This window comes from Lycium barbarum, chromosome 11, assembly GCF_019175385.1.
Source record: "Lycium barbarum isolate Lr01 chromosome 11, ASM1917538v2, whole genome shotgun sequence".
NCBI classification, from domain to species: domain Eukaryota; kingdom Viridiplantae; phylum Streptophyta; class Magnoliopsida; order Solanales; family Solanaceae; genus Lycium; species Lycium barbarum.
In genome coordinates, this window is record NC_083347.1 from 97,703,857 (window position 1) to 97,714,841 (window position 10,985).

Sequence of the window (10,985 nt, forward strand, 5' to 3'; positions counted from 1 at the left end):
TGAGATGGAAAATACAACCTTATCTTTGTGATAGCCTGAGTGACTTCATCTTTGATTATTTCATACGGCACTCGATACTCCTTTGCTGTTTCTCTAACTCTTTCCCAATGGGGATGGTTATCAGTGCAATTCCATCGAGCCCATTCTTTCGGCCATATCTCCTTTGGGATGCACTTATTTTGTTGGAAAATAATTCTCTGTGCTTCGCTGTATTCATCTTCTAAGGACAAGACAGAGACGGGGAATTCCCACTATAGTGAAATATCTGGTTGAGCAGAGACCTTCCCATCAATAATTTTTATCGGTCGATGTAACATGAACACTTTTGCTGCATAGGAGTCTTGGAAACATTTAACCCAATATCTTCGTGGTTTGAACCATTACAGAAACTTTTTGAGAGCAGGTTCAATCTTGTCAAAACATCGGAACATGTCACACTAGAATTCCATGAAAATATAATACTGGTGACACAAGTACCAGAAAAACCATAATAGCTCCTGTGGAAAATCATTGTGCATGGCTATGAATACGTGACAGAATGAGTATTCTGGATTGACTCCGAATGGCTTAAGGATGGATCCTCCATATTTTCTGAATACTAGGAGCTTATAGAAAGTCCTTTTTTCTGTGAGGATGGATGGATCAAACGGGTCCACAAACTTGCTGAAGAATTCTGGCGGATGATCTGCTATTCTGGATGGACTAGCTCCTGATGAGCTTGTAAGCATGAAAATGTTGCTAGTTTTCCTCTTCTGCAGCTTGGCTTGAAATCTCTTTGAAAACTCATCTGGCCTGGATAGGAAATTTGCTAGAATATTATCTTTCCCTTTGAGGTGCTTTACTTGGAATTTGTAAAGGGAGAACCATTGTGCCCATCTGAGATTCTGCGGATTTGGGATAATCTTTGGATTTATATGGATCATCTTCGGGGAAGCTTTCATATCCATCTCGATAAGAAACTCTGTGTGAATTATAAAGAAATTAAACTTTTTAATCCCATTTTTTACGGCAAGAATTTCTTTGAATGTGGAATGGTAATGTTGTTCAGCATCTTTGAACTTTCCACTGGCATATCCGCATATTTTCCATTGGCCATCTTCAACTTCAAAAAGTACCGCACTCCAATATTCGTTGCTGGCATCTGTCTGCAATATCTTTTTCCCGTCTGATGGAATATGGAGGGCTTTAACCTCTTTTGAGATTTCTTTTATCTTCTGAACTGCTTCATCCTATTCGTTTCCCCAACCTTGGGAATTCTTCTTGAGCATTGTTGTAAGTGGAGCAATGTATGTAGAGACATTAGGCATAAAATCTCTAACGTAATTAATCACACCTAAAAACTGTTGGAGCTGCTTCGTTGTAAAATTGGTGTCTGGGAATTTGAGCAGTTCTTGACATATATGTGGCCCTGGGCTGTATGCTCCATGAACAAAATGCATCCCCAGAAAATCAATTTCCTTCCTCGCAAGAATCATCTTTTTTTGTGAGAGCATGATTCCGTTTTCAACCCAAAGGGCATGACCTTCCATTGAAAGTGGTGATCGAGTATACAAAACCCTGTTTTTGGTCTATCTTCTGGGTGTATTCCCAATTGCCAAAACCCCGATTTAAGGTCAAACATGGAAAAGTATTTAGCTTTGGCTAAGTGTGAAAAAAGGGTTAGTTTATTTGGGATAGGGAATTTATCATCTTGGAGGAAATAGTTTAGAGGTTGATAGTTTATGACTAATCTGAGTTTACCTCTTGTTTGTTCTGCCCGTTTATTGACATAGAACGCCTCGCATGCCCATTGTGAATTAGAGGGCTCGATAAGTCCAAACTCCAAGAGCTCTTTGCATTCTTTTTTCGCAAGCTGAAGATGATCCGGATTCATGCCGGAGTGGCATGTCTTTATTGGATTAATGCTTTCATTCTTCTTGAGAGGGAGTTCAATGAAAACCTCCTCATTTACCCATAGAGGCTTTTTGCATTTTCCCATAAACTCCTTGTGAGAATCCGCACATGAGATCTTTTCCTGGTATATCTGATCCAATCAGCTTTGTTCGAAACTTCAACCCCAGGAAGAATTCAATTATGATTGGATGCTTTGTGATGACTGTGGTGGTTAGGACTCCAGTCCCAACAGTGTTGAAATCTTTGAAATGTGGAATCCATTGATTCTCAGGAAGGATGGCTGGGTTCATCAATGAACATGCCGCTCCAGTGTCTATGAAGGCAATAACCTGGATTGGTTTTTCCCATTTGGATGGATAAACTTTAAGCTGGACCTGCAGGATCACCATGATGCTGTTGATATCTTCTTGAGCCTTTCCCTCTGCTTCTGAAATCTGGTAATATTCATCGCCATATTCTTCGTACACATCTATGGAAAAAAGGGTCTTCTCTGTGGGTTCGTCCTCTAATGAAAGTACAGATTCAAGATAGCCATCTTCATCTAGATGGATACCAGTGTAGTCCTCTATTTCAGTAAGAAGCTTGATCGACCTTCTGGATTGGGGACAATTTTTTACATAATGCCCAATCTTGTTGCAGATGAAGCATCTATCATTTTTTCGGGACTTGCCTGGGCTCTTCCTCCTGAAATATTTCATGCGCCTCCTGGACTGGGATCCTTCTCGTGAAGGCCTTGGCTATTTGAATCGCTTGAACCTTCCCTTTCGTCTGGGGACATGGCACGAACAGCTTGACCCAGTAATTAGGTCAGACTTTCCGCAAGCTTTATCAAGGGCTGGATTGTTTCGTATGATCTGCTTAAAAAAAGACCTCTTTGTGCAGATATCATCCAACGCTAGAAATATGGCTTTCCTGATGTAGCCGATTGGTGGGATCGTTATTGATTGAAACTTCTCCTCAACGATTCTCATGGTCCGGCTTGCTAACATCTTCGGAAGTGATGAAACAAAGGCTCGCTGGAGACTAGCTTCTCCGCCTAACTCAAAGAACATTTTAGCCATCTTCTGAAAATGGATATCGATGGCATCTCTGTCAAATGCTATGCATTTCATTTCAAAGAACTGTCTCCCTAGTTTTTCTTGCCTTTGGCCGGTATCTCCACAAAATACCTCTTGGAGTATTTTGATGTTGTAAGCAAAGTCTTGGGATGTGAGAAACATATTTTTGTCTTGTGTCCCAAGTGAATTCCACCAGTCTCGGAGAATTCCGGAGAACCTTGAAGTGAATTCTGACAGGATCATATACTTTTCCCGTTCGACAAGATTCTTTGTTACCATCCAAGTGAAGACATCTTGGATCCTTTGGGGCCATCTTTATACTTTGATATCATCTAGACTGAAAGTATGGAAATCCAGTCCCAACGAATTTCGCTGTTGTTGGTTCTGGCCTTCTTTCTGGAATTGGCTCATCTGTCATCTCGTCCTGATCATCATCTACTTCAGAGATTTCTGGTTCTCTGGGTTGATTCATGAAGATTGGCGGGTTATTTTCTTCTGAAGAGTCAACTGAGGAATCTTCGCTTGTCTCAACGCTTGCTTCCGTAGGATCAGTATCATATGAATCTTGGTCACTGGATCCTAGGGTATCATCCTCCTCTACATCCTTTGTGGGTCGGGTCACGTAGAGGTTAGGAATATTATGGGCTGAGATCATCAAGTTTTCCAGCTCGGGTTCTTTTGAACCTTCTCGGAGTTCTTTCTTTCGTTTGGACTGCTTTTGGCCGGCCATAGAGTCTTTCCTTTCCCAAACCATTTTTACAATGTCAAACTCAGGTTCATTGTTTTGTTTTTGGGCAAAAGGCATAGGGTCTCGCTTTGTGGATGGGAGCATAGTGAAAGAATGGTCAAGCTTTGATGGTGAGTATGTTTGTGAGGACATAGGGAAGAAGGTGGGTTTTGATGGGCAGCTTTGTGTTTTTTGCGGTTCAAGGTGACCATATCTCAGTAGCTGTATTTGTTATTTAAGGTCAGCCATTTCGTTTTGTTGTTGGTTAAAGAAATGGAAAAGGGAAGTGCCTGGTGGACAAATCTCATACTACATGTTTGTCATTCGCAATTCCAGGGCTTTGATCAGTCCAGCATGCTGAGAAGATGCTTGTTCCACCTTCTTCTCAATTGTCTCCACCCTGCTCATCATCTTATTCTGTGTGTGAGCAACATTTCTGATGGAATTGCTAATATTAGTTAACACTTTGTTTTGGCAAATGGCATTTTCGGATTGCCAATTGATTGTCGCTTCCACTTCACTTGTTGGTGGCTTTTCTCCCGTGGGCAGTACAACATTTTGCCTTGGAATATTTGGGGCATGGCTTGCACCATCCTTTTCAAAAGGTTGTTGTGGAGGAAATTCAGTGGTGTGACTGGAGCTGGAGGGTTCATCATGAATATTTCTGGTTTTGGGATACTTTGGTTTGAAGGTTTGTGATGTAAATTTTGGTTAGGGAGAGATGGCCAATTTTGGGGTTTGTACGAAATAAGGAATTCATATTTTCCTGGACGGCTCAGTGAACCGATAGATGAGTCTCCTTCTTCATACCTTGTTCGGAACTTTCTTTCAGAGTTTCCCCATTTTTTCTTTGATTTGGCTCTTCTTGTATGGTGTTCATCCCATTCAATTTCATCGTCAAGACATTCTTGACAGTCACATTGGATATCCCATGGGCAGTGTCCCGTGAAAGGACATTTGAACCACCATACTTCATGACCTTCATTATCGAACTGCTTTATCCAGTCATGTTCGCTCATGATACCGGGGAGATGGTAAGCGAATGTTTCAGGGTCATCTTGGTGTGCTTGGTTATGAGTGGGTTGGTACATCTGGAAAGAGAAGGTTGTTCTGTTGGGTTTTTTAAGGTGAGAGTTGTCAAAGCTTATGGCGACTGTTTTATCGGGTTTTTTTGGAAAAAGTGGGTTCAGAAGATTGGAGAGGTTCAACAGGTTCTCTCAGCTTTTCGTAATTCGTGACCCATGTAATTGGAAGGACTTTGATAAGTTCTTCTCTAGAAAGCTGTTTTGGGATTTGGGTGCACATGGTAGTTCCGTTGGTGGCATCCACTTTTAAGAGCAAAACATTTTCTCCACCTAGAAGAGAGATATCCATAGCATGATTCTGAACTAGCCAAGCTATTTGGTAGTGTAGCCTGAATAGCATTTTTAGCTTGTAGAGCACCTTGAATTTGGACTTGGAGCTTTAAAGCCTCCGTTAGATATTGATCATACATGGACATGTTAAAATTTGGAAATATAGTGACAAAAACTGTCCTAGCATTTAGAAAGACTTCTGTGGTACCCAAATTCGCATGTTGGTACTCGTTATATCTGGTATCAAGAAGGGAAGGCGAGCTACAGCTGGTTGGCCCTTTCGTCCATGATATGTTAATGCAATTCTAATAGCACCAAAATGGATATGGGTGAAACCATGATTTTTCCACTGTCTAGGAAAATCATCTGGAATCTGCAGAGTGATGAATTGTTCCTCCTGAGTTGCTAGAATAGGGTGCTCATAGAGTTTTGAGGCACCAACATATTCTTTAGCTTCTTTGGTCTTTGGTTGGACCAGGGAACGGATTTGTGACCACGGGGAACATGTCTTTTTAGCAAATGCAGAGTATGGGTTTATAAGGGGTAGGTCGGTGGGAGACACTTTGTTTCCATCAGGTAAAATATCAACTTCATAAAGGTAGTCATATTTGCAAGAAAGGGTTTTATACAGAGTAGGAGACATATTTATTTTTGCTAAGGACGTACAAGGGTTGGACGCAGATGGTAACGACTCAACACGGCATTTCATCCACAGACCGATGGACAAGCCGAACGTACTATCCAGACCTTGGAGGATATGCTACGGGCATGTGTGCTGGATTTTGGTGGTAGCTGGGACGAACATTTACCACTTATTGAATTCGCAGACAATTATAGCTACCATTCCGGTATTCAAATGGCTCCGTATAAAGCATTATATGGAAGAAAGTGTAGATCTCCAATTGGATGGTTTGAAACCGGAGAAACACAATTAATAGGCCCCGAATTGATTCAACAAGCAGTCGAAAAATTTAAAGTGATCCGAGATCGACTGTTGACAGCCCAAAGTCGCCAAAAGTCGTATGCAGATAAACGCCGACAAAACTTGGAATTTCAGGTTAATGATTGGGTATTTCTGAAAGTATCGCCAATGAAAGGGGTGATGAGATTTGGCAAGAAAGGGAAGTTAAGTCCTAGATACATTGGACCCTATAAAATTGTCCGTAAAATGGGTCATGTAGCCTATGAACTGGACTTGCCTTCGGAGCTTGAAGCAGTTCATCCAGTCTTCCATATTTCGATGCTCCGCAAGTGTGTCGGAGATCCCACAAAGATTGTCCCGATAGATGATGTGCAGGTGACAAAAAAGCTAACCTATGAAGAAGTGCCTATGGCTATTCTAGACAGGCAAGTGCGAAAACATCGAAATAAAGAAGTAGCGTCAGTTAAAGTCTTGTGGCGAAACAATAACCGAGAGGAAATAACGTGGGAAGCGGAAGAGAGTATGAAGTCCAAGTACCCGTACTTATTCAAACACCCAGGAGAAATTCAAAGTGAAACGCCAGCAATGTAAGCTATGTATGCATTAAATGAAGTGTAATAATTAAACTATCTGAACACCCCTACTCCTATCATTTCTTGGAATTATATTGTGTTATGGCCCTGTGAGGTAATGGTATGATATTATGGGTTGTTATGACAGGATGGTAGCGCCATATTACAGGGGAAACTCTGGCGAATTTTTTCTAGAATCCCCACTAACTTAACATTCGAGAACGAATGTTCCAAAAGGGCGAAAAAATGTTACACCTCGGAAAGTTTCCCGTGAACGTACAACGAATAGACTAACGAAGAATATGAGGGTACAATGTTTTACTAAGAAGGGAATGACTATTTATAGGCTTTGAAAATGTGGAATTTGCAGATTTGCACTTTGGCCCAGTTGGTCGTAAAATAGAATACGGCCCGTAAAGTGGTATACGGATCGTAAACTGCCATCGTCCTTCAAACTTCCAAAATTTCAACTTTCTGCCAAATGTCTAAATGGTTAAATACGACTCAGAATACGGACCGTAAATTGAAATATGGCCCGTAAACTGCAACCGTAAACCACCATAACTCCAATATACCTTTGTGGTTCTGTTATGCTTAAATACGGTCGTGAAGGACGGACCGTAAACCAGAATACAGCCCGTAAACAGGGTTTACGGCCACTGTGCACTCCGGCTACTGTTCATAAAAATCAGATTTTGTGATTAATATAAGGGACCCTTTCTTATTCATTTTCATTTTATTTCCACTCTCCACAAGTCAAGAAACATCTAGAACTCTCTCTACTCTTCATCCACAAGAGAATCAAAGGAAGATCAAGATCAACAACACCAAATACTGGAAATCAACAGTGTGAAACTCATCAAAGTTCATCTACACCAAGAAATTGCAAAGGAAGTGAAATAGGGTTTTTGTTATAGAAGAGTATTGCTACTCAAGGATCGTTCCTACAACATCTAAGGTAAGTCTGATGACCTTCTCATGATGATTGAAGTATTAATACGTTGAAACACTTGGATTATGGAAGAGTGTAGCAAATGGGTCATAAAATGTGAATAGTGCCATAATTGAATGATAGTTGGATTGAATTATGAATGTTGATGTGTTGTGAGTATAAAGAAGTTATAAATGACGTGTAGACCATGAAATGGGTGTGATATGTAAGAAAATGTGATGCTGAGCTAAAACCCATAAATGTGGAGAAATTGGAGAAAAATGGTGGGATGTGGTAGATATAGTGTCACGACCCAACTAGGGGGCCGCGACGAGCACTCGGTGCTATCCCACCCGGGCACCCCTTGACAGACTTTTACATAATATCTAGGCGAGCCATATATTAAAACATACATTTCTATTCGTCCATCATACTTGTCCTCTTGGACAACAAGATTCTTTATATCATCATAGGCATTTATGCCACATCAATGTACATGGGCCGACGAGGCCAACAAAATGATATACAAAATATAGGCCGACAAGGCGAGACATATCTACCCATATACACGTGACTACGAGCCTCTAAGGAAAGTATAACATAACACATAAGCGGGACAGGACCCTGCTATGCCCATAATATGTACACAAAAGAATAAGTACCCAAAGCTATGGCTTCGAACGAAATGGAGATCCGCTATGTAATCGCTGAGAATGTAGCTACGAATCAACCCTGTCTCCCTGGCCACCTGCGGGCATGACGCAGCGTCCACAAGTAAAAGGACGTCAATACGAAGAATGTACTGAGTATGTAAAGCATGATTATAATCAATATAAAAGCGTAATAGATAACATATGAAACAACAAAGGAGGGAAGACAATAACATCGTCGTCATGGCACTTACTTGCTTTCCATGGGGATGTTTCTTTCTTATCGCGTATCTGTATACATAGTGTTATTCATTCGTATTCATACTCATATTCATATCGTCTACATCTCGTAGACATTGCATATACATAGCCTTTGCGCAACATTTACATATACTCAACATATTCGTACTCATATTGATGTCACATATATACATATACATATAGCCTTTATATAGCGTACTCGACCATGAAGGATCGGTGTTTCATACATACTTGGCCAACCAAGGCTCAAGGTTATACATACCTGGCCCTACCAATGCTTCAAGGTTATCCGTACCTTCTGCAGAAGTGCGTGCGCGTTACGTAATCATTTACATACTCTATACATATTCATATACATACATTTTACCCAGCATCATAAGCTCGGGGTCTTATTATAGCCCTTCATAGGCACACATACATATAATAGCTCATAGGCATCTTTAGCATCATATTATTCTCATCATAATTACTATCATTATCACTATCATCGTCGTTATCATTACATCTATCTTATAGGCCTACTCGTCATATGAGGAACTTAGTACAATCGTAGCATATTAAGCATCGTGAGCTTACTAGCCCGGAAGATCAAATCATTTGAAGGAATCATGGTCTTATAGGATATTTAGACGTTTGGCCAAATAACCATGCCTTATGAAAGAAGGGTTAGACTTACATACGTTTTCGTTGAACTATTCTATACTTGCACTTACTCCTTCGATGCTCACGTTTCTACCTTCATTAGAGTTATACTATCATTAGAAAATCGATAGCTTAGCATACATGACTAAAGCTAGAGAAAATCGGACAGCATCTCCTTTATTTACACGACATTCTTCCATATCGTAATTCGACTCCCAAACGTCAATAATACATTCACAATATCATAACAATGGCCATTAATCATTCACATTACTCACATTATCTAGATTTCTCCATTCGCTCCTAATTCGCCCATATTCATGGTCATGTTACCCGACTTCATTCATTCATGTAAAATTCCCATTTTCATGATCTTAACATCATTTATAACACATTCGTATCACAACACAACAACAATCATGATTCAATTCAAACTATTTCTCAAAACGTCGCTATCTATCATTCATGACCCATTTTCCTATACTCACCCAATGTCCAAGCATTTTAACTCTCAAATACCTTAAAAAACACATAGATATCATGAATATTACCTTAGATGTTGTAGGAACAGGCCTTGGTTGATAATACTCCACTTGAGCAAAAACCCTAGTTTATCTCCATTTGGATCTCTTGACTTTGAATGATCTTAATGGGTTTACTTACACTTGATTCACTTGATTTGTGTTGTTGATCCTTATTAATCCTTGAAAAATTGGGGAATAAATGTAGAGAGATGTTTTAGAGAGAAGGGGTCTGAAGTGGAAGTGAAATGAAATAAACCTTGGTCCCTTATTTAATGATCCATTTTCAGCCCCGACCAATTATACGGACCAACATACGGTCCGTATAAAATCTACTGACCATATGTTTGGTCTAGAGAGTTTGGCCTATCTGGGTTGATTATACGGTCCCAAACATACTGACCGTATAAATTATACGGCCAGTATGTTTGGCCGTATAATCCCCAGTGATTCCGAAGTTCGTTGCGTCGTCTCGTTTGGTCTCCAATCCTTATGGAACCTTCTTAATAATTGTTGAACACTTCAATACCACTCTAAGGGATGTCATCACTCTTCCCCAAGACATGCTTAAGGCCTCGCTAACTCGTTACTCGTATTTCCTTTCCGATACTTATCCCATACTTTGCCTTCTCTTGGTAATCCTCTTCCCCGATCTCTAACATCTTTGAAATCTTATCTAGAGTCATCGAATGCCGTTTTTTACTCATAATTATATCGTATACTCATACTCCTCACTAATCCGTTCACTTGCGTACCGACGGAATATTTTTCGAGGTGTAACATTCTCCCCCCCTTAAGAACATTCGTCCTCGAATGTTAAAGTCTTCGAGAATTCTATAAAAATTTCGCCAGAGTTTCCCCTATAATATGGCGCTACCATCCTATCACAACAACCCATAATATCGATGCCTCACAGGGCCACAACATAATAGCATTAAAATTTGGCCACACACAACCACAAAGCATAAAAAGGAAAGTATACATACCTTAAAATCTTGACGTCTCACCTTGTATCTCTTCTAGGGGATGAAACAAATGCGGGTATCTAGATCGCATACTCTCTTCCGCTTCCCATGTCATTTCCTCTCGTTTACTGCTTCTTCATAAAACCTTAACTGACGCCACTTCTTTATTTCTAAGCCTCCGTACTTGCCTATCTAGTATGGCAATGGGTATTTCTTCATACGTCAATTTCTCTGTCACTTGTACATCATTTACTGGGACGATCCTCATAGGATCTCCAACACATTTCCGAAGCATCGAGACATGGAAAAATGGATGGACTGACTCTAACTCCTAAGGTAAATCTAGCTCATAGGCCACTTTGCCTATTTTTCACACAATCTCATATGGCCCAATATACCGGGGACTAAGCTTCCCCTTTTTGCCAAATCTCGTTACACCTTTCATTGGTGACACTTTCAAGAATACCCAATCTTTAACTTGGAACTCC